At 40.3% G+C, this 21278-nt stretch overlaps 1 protein-coding gene and 1 long non-coding RNA gene across 9 annotated transcripts in view; one reads left to right on the top strand and one right to left on the bottom strand.

Annotated features, from left to right (window-relative positions):
• The window catches only part of ARID1B (AT-rich interaction domain 1B), a 676179-nt gene that overhangs the window by 276327 nt on the left and 378574 nt on the right, over positions 1-21278 (top strand). The window lies entirely within an intron of this gene.
• The window catches only part of LOC128344192 (uncharacterized), a 79496-nt gene continuing 64760 nt past the window's right edge, over positions 6543-21278 (bottom strand). Inside the window, exon 3 of the long non-coding RNA XR_008315713.1 lies at positions 6543-9225. This is a non-coding gene — a long non-coding RNA (uncharacterized LOC128344192). The remainder of the gene's footprint in view (positions 9226-21278) is intronic.

Below are 21278 nucleotides of genomic sequence, written 5' to 3' on the forward strand. Positions count from 1 at the left end.
AGCAGCTCCATCCCCTGAGCGGAATATCTTGCAGTGCTCACACTTCTAGTCTCCCTTTCATATGCAACCAAGACAGACCCTGCTTAGCTAAGGGGACAAGTCATGCTTGCTACCACAAGGCTAGCTCTCCTTCCCTAGACTAAAACAAGGAAAAAACTTGGGGGGGGGAGCTACTGGTAGGCTGGGCACAGACGGAAGACACCAGCCTACAAAAACAAAAAATGAAGTGCAATCCAGGCACATAGTAGCAAAGTTGCAGCTTGGGGCTGCAAAAGTAAAGAAAAACAGTCTCAGCACCCTAGTTTTTAATGTCACTGGGGGCTGGCTAGTAGCAAGAAGAAGAAGAAGAAGAAGAATGCAAATCAGCACCCAGTTAAAGCCAATAGGGCTGCTTCTACAATTTAAAATATATATTAAAAAAGAAAGAAAAGCAGTTGCTGGCAAATTAAAAGGGGGTGGGGGAGAGAGAAAGAGACAGATAAACCAAGGAGGCATTCTTTTTCCACTGAGGCAGAAGGCAGACCCCCAGACCACCACCAGTCTTGTCTCAGTGCTACTGCAGTCTCTGATCCAATCCACTGATGTACTATCCTCATGAGACACTATTTTTTATTATTATTATTATTATTATTATTATTATTATTATTATTATTAATAATAATAATATATTACATTTATATCCCGCTCTTCCTCCAAGGAGCCCAGAACAGTGTACTACATACGTAAGTTTCTCTTTCACAACAACCCTGTGAAGTAGGCTAGGCTGAGAGAGAAGTGACTGGCCCAGAGTCACCCAGCTAGTATTATGGCTGAATGGGGATTTGAACTCGGGTCTCCTTAGTCCTAGTCCAGCACTCTAACCACTACACCACACTGGCTCTAATGTCTGTCTGCCTCCCAGCGTCCCCTTAAATGCATTTTGAAACTCCCTCCTTTGGTCTCCTCCTCCCTCCTGCCTCCACCCAGTCAATGAGGGCACAGTTGCCCATGGCCACACTTGATTTATATGATAACAAGCCAACCAAGAAACAAGGAGATCACAGGCAAGTTGGAAGCAAGTGCCAGAAAACCAATCTGCAAGAGAGAAACGGGCCTCCAAAATGGTGCTCGAAATACTCAAAACGTTTCTACTTGAAATGGGGTCATTTTGTTTTGAGCTCGAAACAGGCTCTTTTTATTATAAGGGTGTTTTGTTTCAAGCTCGAAACACACAAAACAGTCCATTTTTAATTGAAACATTTCAAGCTTGAAACGTTTTGTACATCTTTTGTTTCTAGTACAATTTAAGATGCTGGCTGTTAACTCAAGACCTGAAGGACCATTTTCTCCCCCATGAACAGGGCAGATCCTTTTCTGGGTTTCCTTGCCTTTTAAATTGCTGCAGGTAGGACAGGAAAAGGCCTTCTTTGTTTTGTTGACCTGATTATGGAATGGAGTTCACAGGGAAGTTCACCTGATGTCCTTTCAGTACCAGGTGAGACCTATATATTTCCCCTGGCCTTTTAAGGTTACTACATTAGGCCTGTTTTATCTGTTTTAAACTATGCTGATGCTGCTGGGTTGTTGTTTTTTATTCACCAGCAATGAATTATTGCCCATTAGTTTATGGCCACTGAAGGATAATGTTGCATTACAATTTGCCCAATCCATTAATTCCACAAATCTGGGTGCACACAAGATCTTTTGTGCATACAAATGCCTTTTATTTTTAATGGTTCCCATTGTTCTAGTCCATGTTTTAGGCTTAATTGTTTATTGTTTTAAATATGTTGATTTAATGTATAAGATGTGTGTTTCTTTACTTTTTGCATATAATAATTAAAATAGTGGCAAGAACAAGTCACCCAAATCCTCAGGATAGTTCACTTGACCAAATCAAGCCTACCTTTTAATTGGCTATGGATCTTCAAAAGGGATACTTTATGTCAATGCTAAGTAACATTTTAGGAATCATTAATGTAATGGAAAGGCAGTAAGTTTTTCTGCTAAATTTACTGTATATATAACTGACTAATGTAGAAGTCATTCTGTGAGGAGTTCTTCCTGCTCTTCATATGCAGATCAATTTTCTGTGAGAAAGTGGTACTGTGTCTGCCTGGAGAAAGTAAAATTATAATGAAAAGACTTAACACCTCATTCCTGGACACAGTACATGGATGTCCTTGGGACTTACTAATAAATAATATGTTTAGGATCAGGTTGGCAGTTCACAGTGAGTAATTTGATTCAGCAGGTGCCTGCATCCTGGGGAAGTGCAGTTGGTTGTCCTGCTATTCAAAGATCTCTTTGTATGAAGAACTCTTTATTAAGCCTTTGAGGCTCTTGGACAAAGTGGATTTTAGCCCAAGGCGTGCCCTTAATATGTCGAGAATCTTGCTGTAGTGCCCTGCTTTGCCACGACAGCTTTTGAACCTCAAAGAATTTCCTAACGCTATAGAACTTGAAGAACAATAATGGTGAATGATTTTTCTTCATTCAGTATTTATATTCAATTTCCTTTCACACTAAAAAGAAAGTACTGAAAAGTTACATGAAGTGAATTTGAGTCAAAGGTGTTTAACATATGTGGAGGAAATGAAGCTTAGATTCAAGCAGTGATCAATGAAGTATAACATTGTATGATCATTACTGAGCAATAAAGCAGGGTAGGAATTATCACAAGAATGTATATGTCATTCATCATGCCTTTATTTAATATGTCTCTTTCCTTGCTTGCTTTCTTTTTATTGTCTCCTGTGTTTTATAGTCTTTGATCCTATATACAGGAATCAGGTCCCCTCCTCATTTATCTGACACTTTTACCTATCGTTGTACAATGTTGAGCTTCAAGCAGATTTCCAGGGGAAATCTATGCAGCAAATACTTTCAAAACTATTTGAATGGCCTTAAAATATCTTATGTGATACCAGCTTGCTTCATTTTCTGTAATTTCCACTTGAAATTTTCATTTCCCATATACATCATCTGACTGCTGGCAACTTTGCCTGCTGAGAAACAGACTTGCACTAAATACAATTTCATTAAAATCTAGACACGATACTTTAAAGTCCAGCTGGGCTTCTATGGAATGAAGGTATGATATGAGTGTAGAATGGGATGATCAGGTAATGGGGAGTTGACCCTTCTAAAATAGTGCTCTCTGCTTTGTTATAGAATGTTTGTATAACAGATAAGACAAGCCTGCTTTGTGCCTTCATTTCATACTTTGCATAATATAGAGAGAATTAATTCACAGACAAATAGTGAGGCACTTCACTCAAGCAGCCCTAACCAGGCTGGGACAGCCCTACCTGGGTAGGGCTGCTCGTGTGAAGTGCCGGGATTGAGGCAGATCCCGGCACTGCCTCCCCAGACAGCCCAAGTCTTGTCCTGGCTTATAGGGTACAAGCACTTTTACCTGGCTTTTGGGGTGCAAGTGCTTTTACCTCGGTTATGGGGTGCGAGCTCTTTTGCCTGGACTAAAGGATGCAAGCATGCCCTTTACCCCAGGTCCTAGGTCATGTGAATGCTCTGGCTGTATGCAGTCTGAGCACACACAGAGTTGGGCGCCCAGAGCGCCTGACTCATAGGACAAATCCCCCAATGACCCTTTCTGTTCATGCTGTTAATTTTGGGATTCCTGGAGGCCAGGACTTGTTTTCCCAGCCTCCAGTGATCCGTGCTGCTTGGAACAACATGGACAGTGTGGGTGCACGCCGAAGAGGAGATCAGTGATTGTCTGGGGGAAAGGTAGGTTCATCCCTGTCTCCCTCCTTGCCCCTGTTATGGACATGTGAACAACCTTAGTTTGTTCTTAGCTTTGGCCACAGTCCACATTATATAGAGAGAGTGTGGTGTAAAAGTTTCTCACAGCATCCATTCCATTGGTCCTCTGCCCCTTCCCCCTCCCATGCAGTGTCCTTGCTGAACACTCAGCAATGTAGTGTATTGCCGCACAGAAACTGGAAGCCCTCTACACTTCCCTGAGGATGGTCAGAAACCCAGAATGCCCCCTCCAGGCTATGGACACAGGCTATGAGTACTCAGGTGCAGGAGTAAGATGGACTTGAAACTCCATATGGAAGAGTCTTCACCATGACATATAGGTCTTCTTCACAGAGTGGCTAGCAAAGGAGGAACATTTAAACGTGCAAATATGTATTTATGTTTCTCATTTGAAGAACTACGAAACTGCCAGTTTGATCTTGCTAGGTGATTTATTTAACTATACCTTCTCCTGCAACAGATGTATCAATTCCTGGAAACTGTATTAAAACATAAGATAAGAGAGTCTACAAGGAATGTGTTTTGTTTTTGTTTTGTTTTGCTTTGAATAATGTTGTTAAAAAGACAAGCTTTCAGAACTGGTTAAAAAATTCTCAGTTTGGAGAACTATGTAAAGTGTATTATTGCTTTAAAAACAAACAAACAAACCCTTTCCTCCAAATAAAGAGTACTTTGGCCTGAACTTTCCAAACCTAAATTACTTCAAATAAATATATCACATTAGTTTCCAATGTGCGGTGTTTGATTCATTGGAGTCCATGCCCCTATCTTTGTCTGTCTGGGAGATGTAGCAGCATTTACTTAAGGGTTTTATACCACAGTGATATTTAATCCATAATGCCGCAGAAATATGGATAAAAGTAAAAGAAGACAATAAATCTTTGCTCAATCTCGAATGGCCAGTGATTTAGAGGAATAAAACTTGACTAAACTATATAAAAATTAAATACCTAAATCCCAATCAAAAGATTCTAAAACAGTTTTTAAAATCTTATGTGTTGGAGGATCCTGATTAGTCTTGCACTAGTGCAAATATTGTTGCACTAGTATATGGATGTAGCACATAGTCATTGCATGAAGAACTGAATCTCTGTTCTAGACTACTGTATTTTTCGGCAGAAATGCTGTGGCACATATGTTTTTAAAAGTCAGTTTTCACCACCTGTGGCATTTAAGCTGGTTTTTTCTGTTAGAGAGAAAGGATGCCATTTCTGCCTCCACACTGCTCTCGAGTCTGGGGGAGGGGGCTGCAGCTAGTGCATTCCTACACTCTCTGGGGCATCACATGGGGGTGCCTTCAAAGAACAGGTAAGGTGCTCCTTATATGTTCGCCCCCTCCCCCTGCTGGCTCTTGAGTTTGAAGGAGAGGTGTGGGCCTGCAGTGTTCCTTCCTGCATCTTTGATTGGCATCGGCATGCACATGGTCGGGCCAATGTCAATGGAGCTGGAGGGAGGAATACTGCATCCCTGCGCCTCTCCTTCAAACTTGAGAGCCAGCGGAGGGAAAGCAGTGGAGAGGGGTGAACAGGTTACCTGTTCTTTGAAGGCAACCCATCCTGCAGCTTCCAAATCCCAGCTTCCTTTTCCCCATCTTCCCATGGGGATTAAATTTGCAACCTTTTTTCTGAAGTGCTGTGTTTACGCCATTGCCATGTTTCTGCCCCAAAATACGAAAGTTCTTGTGTTAGTGCACCTCTTGTGCAAACCATGTAAGCCTGCATATATGTAAACAGGGAACTCTTTGCACAACCTCATGGACAACTCCTTCTGCAACTTGTTGCACATCCGCTTGCACGAGCCCATATTTGTGAAAATGGGGAATATGCACAATATGTACTTGGTAGCATACGTGGTAGCATGACTTTGCTGAAGACAATTTGAGCCAGGGCTCACGCCAAAGGTAGAGTTCAGCCCTGCATCATCATTATCATCATCATCATCATCATCATCATCATCATCATCATCATCATCTAACATATTTATGTTAAATAATATGTAAAATGATTCCTCCTGTTTTCTTTTTGTCCACCTTTTCACTCAGCTTTCTCAGAGGGAAACCCAGTGCATTGGTCCCTGGGCATGGTCTCAAGAGTCAGCAAAGTGTCTTTTCATCAACAGTGAGTCAGCTTCTGGATTTAGTGGAAAGAACCTTTTGGTCAGAAGGTGTGATAGATGAGCTGGCTATTCTATGCAGATGCTCTCAATAGGGATGTGCAAACCGATTTGATGTTGAGCTGGTTCGACATCAAACCGGTTCAGTTCAACAGTTCGGAATCAACCCAAACCACCCATTTGAACTGAACCGGGCCAGCTTTATCGCTCAGTAGGGGTGAAGGCGTGGGATTATGTCATTTATCCCTCAACTGGAAGCTTTAACATTATATCATTTGCGCTGGGGAAGGGGAAACATCCCCTCTAACATGCAAAGAACTGTAGTGGCCCTGCTAATGTAAGGATCAGGGTAAAATCTAACATCACCTTCTTTAGAAATTAAGCACTATCCAGGAGCGTAACTGTAATTGGGTGAACTTGTTCAAAAAATACAAGCTGTTCTGGATACCCCAAGAAAAGTGGCCACCGAGGGCTCTCACCCCCAGGCTCTCACTTGCCGCCTCTGTGGTGGCTCTACTAAACCCGCCCCCCTCCAAGACCTTTTGGATGCTTTTCTTTCATAGAGCTTTGTAATGGCACTCATATTCCTATTTAACAGGCTCTCGTTCCACAAAACAACAGCAAACAAAACCCAACAACATAATCAGAAAACTTTTTCGTGAGTTTCATTATTTATTTATTTATTTATTTATTTATTTGTCAGATTTATACACTGCCCCAAACTTTAGTCTCTGGGTGGTTAACAATAACATAAAACAAGTTAAAACATACACAAAAATCTTAAAACAATTTAGGCAATCTAAAAATCAAAAATAGGTTAAAATTTAAACATTTAAAAAGCTGAAAAAGCTTGGGTGAAGAAGTGGGTTTTCAAGTGCTTTTTAAAAATCGTAAGAGATTTTATTCAATCTCTGGTTGTTTATTCTGGAAGTCAGATTTATTGTCAATTTTTCACAGATTTGCTGCAGTCATTCAGCAAGTCACTTGATATATTTGGTCCATTTGTCAGGTAAGCAGGCTAGTATCACTGCTTTGAACACACATTCATATGTTAACTTTAAAAATGATTAAATGCTGTGTATCTTAACGGAGACCATGACATATTGATATACCTTTTAGAACAGTAACATTATTTTAATTTGGTTATGCTTTTCACCTGCTTTGTACTAATTTTGCATAGCTTTGAACGTGATTACAGAATGACCCCAACTTATGAATGGTTTGTATTCCAAAAGTTCATTTAGAAGTTGGATGTTCCTAACACAGAACACATATAGTTCCCAAGAGGACAACTTGTTTGTATATGTGAGTTGGTGTTTGTAAGTTGGGGACTTCTTTAATGCAATATGTGATGGAGCTTTGTAAGTGCAGGTGTTTGTAAGTTGTGGAATGCCTATATTTAAGTTACAGTGCCATATTTTTAAGGCTTTTTGAGATTCTTTGATTACTTGTAAATATAAAGGTATGATCCAGCTAAAGGTTATGCACTTTTAATTGATTTCAGTGGTAGAGTTTTAATCAGGTTTTTGATTTTTCCATTGATATCAATGGGACTATGTACATGGCATTTGGCAATTCACATATACAAAGGTTTCTGCATGTTCTCCATTTATAAATATAAGAAACACTATACAAATATGTTGCTAATGATACTTAGCACCTTACTTCTTGTGTATGTTCTGTAAAACAGAGGTAACAAATACTGGAAATAGTCCATATGTATGTAGGTATTTTTATTATTTATATCCTGCCATCGAGCACACTGCTGCTTGGGGTGGCTTACATTAAAAGTGTAAAAACATAATATCTACGATAAAATACAATAAATCACCCTAAAACAAATAAAAGAGCAAATAATATAAGACAAGTAGAATATCAGCCAGCATTAAAACAAAATCACAGTTAGTCTTTAAAAGCTTTCTTTAAAAGAAAGGTTTTTATGTTCTTTTTAAAAACTAAACAAAAAGGGAGACTGACAAAGCCCTTTTGGAAGGGCATTCCACAGAGTGGGGGTGGGCACTACTGAGAAAGTCCTGTATTTGATTCTGGCCAACCATATTTGTGTCAGTGATGGGGTCAAGAGAAGGGCTCGATTGGACAATCTGTGGGCCCTAGCAGAGTCATATGGGTTAATGTGGTCCAAAAGGCACCCTGGTCTGAAGCTGTGTTGGGCTTTAAAGGTCAAAAACAGCACTTTCAATCTGGCTCCAAAGCAAATTCACAACTATTTAAACTGCTGCAGGATAGGTGTAATACTTGTTTAGAGTCTAGTGCCTGCAAACATCCTTGCAGCAGCATTCTGGACCAGCTGAAGCTTCCAAACAGTCTTCAGAAACAATCCCCAGATGGTGTGCATTGCAGTAGTCCTATCTGAATGTGTCCAGTGCATGAGTGACAGAGGTCTGTTCTAGTTTCTCCAAGTAGGGTTGCAGCTGACAAACCCGTCAAAGTTGGTAGAAGGCACTCCTGGACACTGCTGACACCTGGGCCTCCAGGGACAGCGTTGAATCCAGCAGAACCCTCAAGCTACAGACTTGTTTTGCATGTTCAGTGAAATACGACTTTTCTGATTTGCATGTTCAGTGATGTTCTTGTGTCCATTGTTTGTTTTGCTAAGTAATCTGGAAAGTATAATCCACAGAGAACATGACTGATTAATCTAGACTTTGCTAACTTCAGCAGAAATGTTAGTGGCCAGAAAATGACATGGCAACTCATCAATTCACTTCTGAAAAGAATGGTTGGTGAAGATATGGAAACTAGCTGAAATGTCCAGATTGACATTATGTTCAGGGAAGCCAGACAATTACTTGAGGCTTCAGGAGGAGAAACAGTTTTATTTTATCGAAGTGATATACAAGCTGGATATTAACTTACACAGGAGCTTAATATTATTTAAATATTTTTGATTAATTGATTTTGTATGTGTGTAAAATAATAATATTGAATCCAATGGGATTCAAACTAATTTAACTTTGATTAGATCATGCCCTTTTGATTAGATCATGCACGTTTGTTTAGTATTTCTTCACCCAGATTTCTTTCCTTTTTTCCTTTACCTGTCTTCTGCATGAAAAGAAAGTTGTAGGTAGGTTGCCTTTCACTTGCAGTGATTAGCTGTGGCATAAACAACACAAACATCCCTTTTGAATCACAAAAGAATATCCTCCTGGATCATTTTCCTAACACATTTTGCAGGACTAATTTAGAAGTGATTTCCCATAGGACATTGATATTGAAAAATATATTGTTCATTTGGCTTAAGATTGTTGTTCTTTTGTTTCTTTGTTTGCCTGTTTATTTGCTTGATTTCGTAAGTAGCTTGTTGGTTAGAAGAAGGAAATCAAACTGGAAGAAAGAACATATTCCATTATATATTTTAAGTGCCACACTTCTCTTATTCATTTCTTTTAAAAAACACACACACAACCCTGGATGTTTACCTTCAGCCAAATTGCTTTCAAACTGATTGACGCAGCTTTAAAAAGTATATATCTTCTGGGAGGCTTTATCTTATAAAGTCCTCTAATAATAAAGCCATATGAGATTATTATTCATACTCCTTTGTGTCCGACAAGGGGGACATTATCAACTCTTCTTTTACTGGATGTCCTTTTTTAAAGAACACATGAAGCTAAGGTTATCACGTAATATTTCTAGTAAATAGCCTTTATAATATACATGGAGGCTAGCAGAATGTGGGAGTGGTTATAGTGGGGGGGAGCTGAAGAGAAGACTGAACAAAATCCTATTTCAAATGAAATAATCAAAGCACAGTTCCCTTTGAAGGTTTTTTTTTTAAATGGGCACTTCAAATACCACAGGGAGAAATCCTGAAGAATGGCATGTTTGAGAGACTCTTGTAACCAAACAGTTATTTTGAATGGAAAGCCTGTGAATTCTCTGACTGGTTGGCATCACCTGGGAGAGCATAGGTTAATGTTTCTAAGTGAGAGGAAAGGCAGTTTGTATGCTACTGACATTGGAAGGAGAGATAAATATTTTAATACCAAAGTCAAGGCTACTTGGTTGTACTGCTTGCACATGTTCCATTTTGGCCAGAGCTTTTTTAAATGCCAGTTTTATGTGCCCAGGAAGAGTAATAGAGATCTACATTAGTACAGTTGGAACTCTTTTCCCCTGCCCTAATCCTTTTTTAAACGTACAGCCTTGCTTCTTTTCAATAAGGCATTAAAAGGATAGATCCGTTCTAAATAACTGCTTAATAAATTCTGGCAACACTTTTATTTCTGATCACTTTAATATTTCTGAAACTTTCATGTTTTTGTTATTCAGGGGAAATGTATTGCACCTCAATTCACTGGCTGTTATATTCTTATTCTGGTAGTGTGATTACATCAGCTGGTATCAACATCCATTACAGTTGCATCTACTGTAAGCCATAGCTCAATGATAGAGCACGTGTTTTGCATGCAGAAGACTGCAGGTTCAGTCCCTGGCATCTTGAGGCATGTTCTGGGAAAGAACCCCTTCTGAAATGTTGGAGAGCCACTGCCAATCCATGCTGACAGTGCTGGCCTATATGGGCCGACTCAGTATAAGGCAGTTGATGCAAGTTAATGTATGGAGTGAAATACAAGTTGATTTTTTAAAAAGATGTGTTTGCCTTTTCACCTCAGATTGCAAACCTACTTCTAATGGAAAAAAATGAGATTTATTGATTACAGTTTGAATACAAAAGCATTTTGAACATGAATATAGGAAGTTTATAAGGTGTCAAAACAATTGGTCCATCTATCCAGTACTGTCTACTACTCCAACTGGCACCTGCCCTCCAAGACCTTAGAGGTCTTTTCTGTCCCTGCTGTATATCGCTTTTTCTTGTTTTTCTTGTCCTTTGTCCTGAAATTACCAGATTCAACTGAATCCAGTCTCCTGTAAATGTAAACCATTGTCTCTTTTCCACAGTTCTGTTCGGCAAAACATTTAAACTGAACAACAAGGTCATAAGCACAAATGATAGGAAATAGTAAGCATCTGAATATATAAAATAATTCTTGGTCCTTCTTTAACAGAGATTTTAAAATTTTCTTATGATAATTAAACATCTGGAATTCTAATTTCTGAATAAAACAGTTGGGGCAAATGGGAATAGAAGTGCTAAAAGGAAGAATTCAAACATTGGCTTTATATTGCCATGTATCTAAAAGTCATATCATTTTAATTTTAAAGCTCTTGGCCGTTGCATTTCTTTTGTATAGGTAAAGGACTGTAATAAAGTTTCATTCATTCATTCATTCACCGAAAACTTTAATCTATTTAAAAACAAGTAGTTCTAGTAAGAACTAATCTGCCTACTTTCCTTTCACTATCCCTACAATTGGACTAAATTTGGTCCAAATCATTTAGGCAGTTCACAAGTTAGCCCATTTATACCTCAAATGTTCATGCATGCGCTTATCTTGAACTGGAGTGGATGACATCATCACAAATTATGCCTTTGAGATGTCCCAATATGTTCCTACAACTGTACCAAATTTGGTCCAAATTGTTTCCCACTTGCACCTCAAACGTTCACATGTCCGCCATCTTGAATCAGGGTAGATGACATCATTACAAACGACACCCTTGAGCTGTCCTTATGTGTCCCTACACCTGCAGCAAAGAAGGTTCAAATCAGGTGGTTCACAAGTTAGCCTAATTGCGCTTCAGATGTTCACGTGTCTGCCATCTTGATTCAGGATGGATGATATAATCACAAACTACATTGTTGAGGTGTCCCTGTGTGTCCCTCACTACAACTGTACCAAATTTGGTTCAAAGTGCTTAGAAAGTCCACATGCTAGCCCACTTGCACCTCAAAAGTATACACGTCTGCCATCTTGAACTGGGATGAATGACATAATCACAAACTATGCCGTTGAGGTGTCCCTACAACTGTACTGATTTGGTTCGTATTGGTCCAGGCATTGAGGAATTGATGGAGGGGGGAAACACACACATACCCCCAGACATACATGGGATATTGGGTGATCTCATAAGTCTACTGTAAAGTAGGCTAATAACAAAAACCCAGGCACCTTCTGCCCTAAGACAGATTGTTTAAGGTTTCTGATATTTTATGTTCAAGGTTTTGAATAGTATACCCACAATGTCCTTTTGAGAGAATTAACTAGTTGCTGTCTCTATAATAAGGATGTGGGAACCAAGTTCAGCCTCAAGCTGGACCGGGCCTGGTTCAGCTCGACCTTGAGCCAACCCCCTGGGCCGGATCAGAGCGGGTCCAGAGTTTGAAGGGTTTTTTTTTTTTTAATTACTTACTGGCGGCCCAGAGGTGACAAAATCATCCCTACACCTTAACCCCAGACTAGCTCAAACCTGAGCCGAACCAGGGGAGGTTTGGAGGTGCACAAAACCAAACATGCCTGGTCCAGTTCAAGTCTGGTCTGGACTTGACCTAAACCGGGCAAGCTGGTTTTTTGCACACCCTACTATATGAACGCTGCATGTTTTAAAGTGCATACAGGAATCTGTGAAAACAATAAACTACCAATAAACTACCATTAGCTATTTTATTTTATAGTTGCTGCTCATATCTTACTAAGTGAGTTAACCTATATCTGTTGTTCTCTCTACATACAGAATATTGTATAATGTGTGGGTGGTCACAATGGATAGAAGGCCTTCTGTATTTCTGAGTACTCCAAAGACTCAGCAGGGCAGCACAGATAGTCTCTGGAGCTTCTGGGGTGGGCAGTGACGCGGGCTTCAGGGTATGGTAGTTGCACTCAGAGCTTCTTCAATAAGAAGAAGCTTTTGATTCGATTTGTAAACTTTTTCAAAATATGTTTATTGTTGTTTTAATTCTCATGTTATAGCTTGTGAGGCAGTATATACATGTGAAAAATAAATAAAATATACATTTAGAGCATGAAAAGCAAACTATTTAATTGTTTTAATGGTTTTAATTCCGGTTTTATTGTTTATTTGTAAATTGCCTTGAGACATTTGTCTGAAGTAGTATACAAATATAAATAAATAAATTCATTCATTCATTCATTCATTCATTCATTCATTCTTCATGAGTTAGTAAAATATTAAACATACTTTGTTCTAGTCTCAGCTTTATATTGTCCTCTATCTGTATTTCATCTATACTTGAATTTCAGCGTACTAGACATTTCTGACCTTGAGTAGTATCCAGATACATTGAGTAGTGGTCAGAGAAATGCAGGTTCTCTGCTAGTGTAAGGCATTTTCCTTGTGCCTTCCTCCCTACTGAATCTCCCTAAGTCCCCACAAAAGCCATCTCTGTTGTTTTAGCAACAACATGGATCCAGTGCAGGGGGGCTGCAGGTGGAAGCAGAAATATCTGGGAGCCATGAGCAGAGTTGTACCTCAATTAGTGGTTCTTCTCATGGTTTACTGTATTCCTCTTCCCCCTACAGCCCCCCACTTCATATCCCACACTTCTGTCACCAGCTATTGGGGGGGTGAGGGGGTGTGTGATCAGGAAACTTTAGTGGGGAAGAGGGAAAAGGGAAAGTTTCTTGCACCTGTTTTGCACCAGCAGTACTCTGGATTCTACTTGTTCAATAATTTATGTTCACTTAATAATCATTTATTTTAGATATTTTTAAAATGTTACTTAGTTATAGTTAGCAAAGCAAAATCATCTACGTTAATTGTGATATGCGTAGAATAAAAATTGATATTTAATATTCACCCATACATATGGGTGAAAGACCTCTGCTTGGTCTTTCCAAATAAATAGCTTGATAAAAACTCTTATCCCTCCATATCTAGTTTTAACTGTCTTCTGCTAGCTTAGTGAGATCTGTCACCTGCTCTAGAACAGAATGGTATTTTGACTAGCCATATTTTTGCTTTTCCGGGCATGGCTGCAGTGTGTGGCCTTTTGGAAAGCAGTCACTTCACCTGGAAAAGTGGTGGGGCAGCGGAGGAACAGGTAAGAACCTGCTTACCTGCTTTTAAAAGGGATCTATCCTTGCCCCCCTCTAGGGGTGTGCACCGGACCGCGGACCTGCGGCTCGGCACTGGGGTGGGGGGTTCCATTAAGGGCGGGGGGGGGCTTTACTCACCCCTCCCGCGCTTTGCTGCTCTGGCGCCATAATTATTTTAAAAAATGCGCCGCAGAATTGCTTGTTGCTCGCCGCTCCTTCTTGACTTCAAAATCGGGCGGCAGGATACTTCCCTGCCGCCCCCGAAGCCCCCTCAAGCCATTTGAGCTCTTGAAATCTCGCCCGGACCAAGTGCTAAAGCGCTCGGGCGGGCGGCGGGGAGATGTCTGTCCGTCCGTCCTTCTGCGAAGTGCAGGGAGCCTTCTGCGCGCGCGTGCGCAGAAGCAGGGAGCCTTCTGCGCACGCGCACGCAGAAGGCTCCCTGCACTTCGCAGAAGGCAGGGAAGGGGGCGGGCGGACGGACAGACATCTCCCCGCCGCCCGCCCGAGCGCTTTAGCACTCGGTCCGGGTGAGATTTCAAGAGCTCAAATGGCTTGAGGGGGCTTCGGGGGCGGCAGGGAAGTATCCTGCCGCCCGATTTTGAAGTCAAGAAGGAGCGGCGAGCAACAAGCAATTCTGCGGCGCATTTTTTAAAATAATTATGGCGCCAGAGCAGCAAAGCGCGGGAGGGGTGAGTAAAGCCCCCCCCGCCCTTAATGGAACCCCCCCCCACCCTCCCGAACCAAAACCACCCCTTGTCCGGATCGGTTCGGAGGCCAGTGGAATGGCCTCCGAACCGATCCGTGCACACTACTACCCCCCTCCCCCAACCAGTTTGAATGTGGGTGCCCGAGCCAGTTCGGGCACATCCCTAGCAGGATGTTTTGTTTTACCTGTAATGAAAAATAGGAAAATCTACTGTTATTGGGCAATATTCCAGAAGTATTAGTCAGGTCCATTGTTTGGTTGTAAGATGTGGCCTAGCACATACCAAACAAAGCCAAGGAACACTTCTTAACCTGTTCTTTAGCCTTATATCCTATCAACAATATTCCAGGGAGCATTCTCCTAAAATAGATGGTTGCACATTACTAAACTACAGATCTGCTAGGCTCTGCTACCTCCCAAATTGAAAATGTGCTTAGATAGATATTTTTGGGATGATGATAATGACTGTGACAATTGTTAACTTTTAACTTGTCTAACTTAATCTGGTTAACTTTATTAGTCTTATTTTATGTTGTATCTGTTGTATTAATGTTGTGAGCCGCCCTGAGCAGTAGTGTACTGGAGGGGCGGGGTATAATATTTCAGATAGATAGATAGATAGATAGATAGATAGATAGATAAAACTGTTGTAAATATTTATATATTGCTTTTCAAGAAAGGTCTCAAAATGGTTTACATAGAAAATAAAATGAAAAAATGATTTCCTGTTCCAGAGGGGCTCACAGTCTTAAGAGTCACCTGAGAAAGGAGGCACTGGCAAGCAGCTGCAGAAGAGATTCTCTCCTTCTAGCAGGGGATAGGCCCCCAGAAGCCCTGACTGAGGGGATGGGTTATAGACCAGACATAAGCTAACTACTCTGGCATTTAGGGAGTTTGGAAGGTAAGAGGTCCATGATGAATCCCTCTCAGAGCTGCTTCCACCAAGTGATCTGTGAAGCTCAAGAGCTTTTAGAGGGCCCCTCTTTATGGAGATCAAGCACAAAAAAGCCAAAGATTGATCCATACATGTACCCCTTTGGTCTTTTGGCTTCGGAGATGTGAACAAACAAAACAAGAACTTAGAAGTTTGAGACATAGAAGTTCTTAATGGCTTGTGAAACATTTAGTGCTTTTGGCTGACAGTATGTTTGCCAGCTATTTGCCCATCACATTTCACATGCTTCAGTATCTAAAATGTAGCAACTATGCCCTCTCATCTTTTGGAGCTACCTTCTCCCCATTGCCTGTCAGTTATCTTTCTCTGGAATATCCTGCACCCCAAATATTCCCACTTCATCCAAGCTACTCACCAGTCTTAGAATATGCTATTCTGCAATTTCACAGGTTCCCCTTACATCTGTCTATCTATCTATCTATCTATCTATCTATCTATCTATCTATCTATCTATCTATCTATCTATCTAATTTGCTAAGAAGTGCTTGTGGCTAATCCTGTGAATGCCAGCTCTCATTAGAGTTCTGGCGAGAGAGGGTTGCCGGAAAGGCAGCTGCTGCCAAGGAGGCAAAGAAAGAAAAAGACATTGGGCAACAGCATCCGCCGCATCTTCTCGCAAGGACGATGGCTGAGCCGGTGTGTAAGAGTGCACTGAGGACCATCTTTGCAGGCTGGAAGAGAAGCCCTGGTTCAGCCATCCTCCTTGCGAGGAGACTCAGCAGTGACAGATGCCATTGCTCAGTGTCTGAGGTGCGACTGGCTGAGGCGTGGCTGAGAGGAGACTGGGTGAGGGGAGACAACTGGCTGAGAGGGTGAGTGAGCAATAAAGTCCTAGAGCACAGATGCTCTGCGTGGGATAAGCCAGTATTATGTAAGAGCTGTTCACACATTCCAGTTGATAATTGTGAACCTGCCCCCCAACCTCTGCAAGCTGTGTGTACATGTATAAATTTTTTAAAATAAAAATGAATACATATGGATATGAATACATACATACAATTTGAGAGTTTTGGAGATTCAGACAATAGAAACCCCTGAATAGATGAGTTAATGCTTGTCTTGTACTAAAGGTAACACGTTCACTAATGTTTTGTATCTTCTAAATTCCTATTTTTTAAATCTCCACTCACATGAGTGTTTGTAACATCTTTAAGTAAAAAATTGTATCAGCATGTAAGTATGTTTTAAAACGTATTTGTTCCACTTTGGCTGGCTTCCCTGTCCAAAAATCAAAACAAAACACACACACATCCCACACCAGAAATTAAAAAAAAACCCAGACCTGGAAACAGAAGGATAGCACAACGGCTTTGCTTACTGTTTCAGGAGGCCTTTAGAATGGATTCCCATCTGTTAGGTCTGTATACTGATAAAGCTTGCAACAGCTGGCCTGGCTCTTTGCTAATCCATCCATTCCATCTACAGATCAGAAGGTGGCCTGGTTCTTCTCAGAGGCCTCTGGACCTTAGAGACTAACCTGAGCCCCACTGTGTTCCCAGTGGATCTACAAACAAGTATAATTATATGATACGAGTGCTAGTAACTTGAGCATGTTGCAGATGACAATTTGCAAAGTATTGTGGGAAACAGTAATCCCATCCTGGAAGCACAGTCTTTTTTACAAACAAGATACTGGCTATGAATGAAATAAATATCAAATGTCTGACATAGAGATGGGAGGGAAATCTTGGAAACTTTATAAGACATCTGCATATATTATATTTAGTGTCACATATGTATTGCCAATATTTTTTAAATGGAGTGAAAATGGAGTGAAAATACTGCATCTCATGACCTCTTAAACTGATTACTGTAATATGTTATATGTAGAGCTGCCTTTGGATGGTCTTTTGAAATATCAGCTGGTTCATGACATTCTATCTAGACCATAGTCAGGGGCTCATTGGTGTGAGCATATTACAATAATACTTAAGGATTTCCACTGGCTCTCAGGTAGTTTCCAGGGATAATTTAAAGTGCTAGTTGTGACTATTAAAAAGCCTCAATGGTCTAGGGCAAGAGTATGTGAAGGATTGACTGCTCCCATATCAATCTGCCTATCAGCTAAGATTACAATTTAAGGTCCTCCAAATGTTTTTGTCTGTGGAGATTACGCAGGTACCAGAGGGAGCCTTTTCTGTTGTTGGGACCTGAATTTGGAACTCCCTTCCAAGGCAGATGTGCCTGGCACCTTCTCTAATATATTTCAGAATCAGTTGAAGTCTATCCTGTTTACCCTGGGCCTTTGGAGTTAATTAACTTGCTGTACTGTTTATTTTTTAGTTTAACTTTTGCTTGTCTGATTTTCTTGGTTTATTGACTGCTAAATTTATTTAACTATTGCATTTGATTTGTATTTTATTTGCTCTGCAAAGTGTTCTATTGTGTGTCTGTGTGTGTATATAGAGAGGGGGGAATATCTATTATATATTCAGAGGCACCTTTTAAAAGTGGTGATTCTCTTTATTTAGCGGGGGGAGAGCAACTGGCTCTATCCAACCTGAGCACAGCATCCCCCCAGTGGCTGTTGCTTGTGTGTGTGTGTGTATTTAATTTCTATACCACCCAAAACGTGAGTTCTCTGGGCTGTTTACAAGACAATAAAAACCAATTAAAATATTAACACATCAAAATTTAAAATGTTAAAACTATTAAAACACAATTAAAACACAGTTAAAACAATGTCTAATTAAAAGACATTGTTTATGTTTCTTTTTTAGATTGTGAGCCCTTTGGGGACAGGGAGCCATTTATTTTATGTATTTATTTATGTAAACCACTTTATGTTGGTTTACAGTTGTCTTTATGTTATTTGGGGGGAAGTTAAGCCCACCCACCAAGAACTTAAATGTGCCAAACCCTTTCCCGCTTAGAAAGCTGTGGGGTGGCTGGTGAGAAAACAAGAGTTTTAGATAGCTTTTACCCCCAGAAGCAGTAGGGTTGTGACAGTCTTGAGGGAGTATTTTTCATGCTGATAAATTTCCCCTTCTTTTTGTTCAAGCCCTCCTCCCCTACTTGCCACTGAGTTCCATTAGCTAACCATCTGGATGTCTATTAAGTCCTCTGCTAAATGAGCAAAGAGGCACCTTTTAAAAGTGGTGATAGTCTTTATTTAGCAGGGGGAGGGCAATTGGCCATATCCATCCCTAGCACAGCATTCCTCCAGTGGCTGTTGCTGATGTCTAGCTTATGTTTCTTTTTTAGATTGTGAGCCCTTTGGGGACATGGAGCTGTTTGTTTTTTTGTTTGTAAGCCACTTTGGGAACTTCTGTTGAAAAGTGGTATATAAATATTTGTTGTATTTGTTGTATACGTGTCCTCTGAGTCCATGAACATTCTGTTCCACTGAGTTACATTAGAGCAGATTTGGCGGGTTTTGGCCCCCTTAGGTTTTTTGTTCTTCATATTTTTGTGACACTGCCATATCTGCAGGTTACCCTGACTCTGCCAGCTCCTCCCTCTTGCCCGTAAGTGTTCCTGTTATGTGTCCATAAGGATCATAACATTTCCAGCTCTTTTGGAAATAGATAACATATTTACTATGTGTAGCACCAAGCAGCAATCTGCTACAATTCATATGGAGCATGTTTGGTTGTAAGTCTTGGCCACAAGGAGGAAATAATCATTTTTAGAAAGTGATTTAGTAAAATGTATTTTATTTTTGCTGAATGTAAAGCATAAGTTAATCATCATCTCTGATCACATTAAACAAAACTAAAACTAAACTGATATTTGCTGTATATTTGTAATGAATATGTACAAGAGCTGCAAGTATTGAATACTGTTTCAGGATTTACAAGGTTTTAACTATTAAAATAATATATTTCATGCACCTGGGGTCCCTGCACTCAGTATTTGTGTCCAGCAGTGCTCGCACAAATTGTCATCAACACCAGTCTCCCTGTGCCCATTCTGTCATTCCCTCCTTCTCAAGTCCTTCTGTCTTTGAAGATGAGATTGGAAAAAGACCAGCAAATTTGGCAGTGTATTTTGGTGGACTGCCATGCCAAGAATTTTGAATTTCATGAGCTCAGCAGGGTACAACACACTCTGGGACATATAATCCCAAAATATGCTAACTTTGAACAAAATGTACTGTTTAACATATGCATGTTCCTTGAATTTAGTAAAACTCTTGTCTCACTTTTTCTGACATTCTTTCCATTTTTTTATCCAATTTTTGATTTCCTCCTGAATGTCTCAAGCAGGATTGATGTGTATGCTGAGCCCAGGTCAAATTGAATGGAATAAAGCATATAATTTATTGGCTCTAATTTTCTCACCTGACATGAAGAGCTGATGATGGAGGTTTATGCAGAGGTAGTCTCTATGCCAATGAAAACATTGTTATTATTATTATACATTATAGCTTCTGATGCTGTCTAATCATATCTTTTTTCTTTCTAATATATGTGACACATTTTCAGGGTGCCATCAAACCCTGCCTTGACACTGAGCCCCCAAAAGATGTATGTTGAAAGCATACACTTAATGTGTAATAAATAGTAATTCTACAATAATATTACATTTCAATGTAATGCTGTTGCATGTAAATAGTAGTTGTGTTTACTAGAATTAGTAAGTACTCTTAGTAAATAGTAAAATTGTAATAAAGGAACCAGATCTTTGGCTCAAACCAGTGTGTGAGATACAAAGTTCAGTGATATCTTTTGGTCTGCTCACAAACATGCCCTTTGGCCACCTATGTGCCAGAGCAGCCCTCCATTTCTGACATATTTCAAATCCTCTTTAAGGGAGCTGTGGCTTGGCTATGTACCTTTGCCATCAGTTGTGACTGGGGGAACTGATAAACCTAAGCCACTGGAAATAATTCTTTTTCTGAGATTGGTTTTCTGTGGTCAGCTGTCTTGCTTATAAAGCTGCTGGTGGCAACAGAAAAGGAGATGATGTGAACAAAAGCTTTCAGAAATAAAATAAAAAGAGACAATTAAGGAGGTGTATACATTGTCCACTACCAAGATGAAGACTATTCTAAACCTGGTTCAGAAACCAAGTGTAAAAATTAATTGAGTGGTTTGACAGAGTGAAATAGTTTGAGAGGAATAATATATGGAAGCCAGTCCTTTCATTAGATGGAAAGGCCTTTTGTGACCTTGAGGCTTCCCCACCACTTTGAGTTTCTAGGTGTATTGGCTGTTACTGCCATGGCAGCATTGAAGAGCTATCTACATGTTCTGTGCTCTCCCAGGAATTATTGTAGTGGTCCTTTACATAGGATATTGTTGACCAGAGCAGGAACACCCTCACAGCTAAGTAGAATATACAGGGTGATACACAATGCCCTAGTGGCGTAGCGGGGAAATGCTTGATTAACAAGCAGAAGGTTGCTAGTTCAAATCCCTGCTGGTACTATATCAGTCAGCAGCAATATAGGAAGATGCTGAAAGGCATCATCTCATACTTCACGTGAGGAGACAATGGTAAACCCCTCCTGTATTCTTCCAAAAGAAAAAACACAGGGCTCTGTGGGCCCCAGGAGTCGAAATTGATTTGACTGCACACTTTGCCTTTACTTTACAATGCGCTATCTGCTCTCTGTAATAGTGTATGCAATTGCTATCAGTATTTTTGTTCATTTAGTTCCACAAGCAAAGTGCAAAAATACAATTTCCCTGTCAAAACTGGCATATTTAACATGGGACCCGATGCCTAGCTGGACAAATCTGTCTAGGTACAAAGATAAGAAACTAGTTTTCCCCCTTGAAACACTGCCTTACATTTTCACCTGAGATGGGAAGTGGCAGAGTGGCCTATACCACGTGTCTGCATGTCCTCCTCTCACTCCCACCACAGG

The sequence above is a fragment of the Hemicordylus capensis genome, chromosome 1, assembly GCF_027244095.1.
Source record: "Hemicordylus capensis ecotype Gifberg chromosome 1, rHemCap1.1.pri, whole genome shotgun sequence".
NCBI lineage: Eukaryota > Metazoa > Chordata > Lepidosauria > Squamata > Cordylidae > Hemicordylus > Hemicordylus capensis.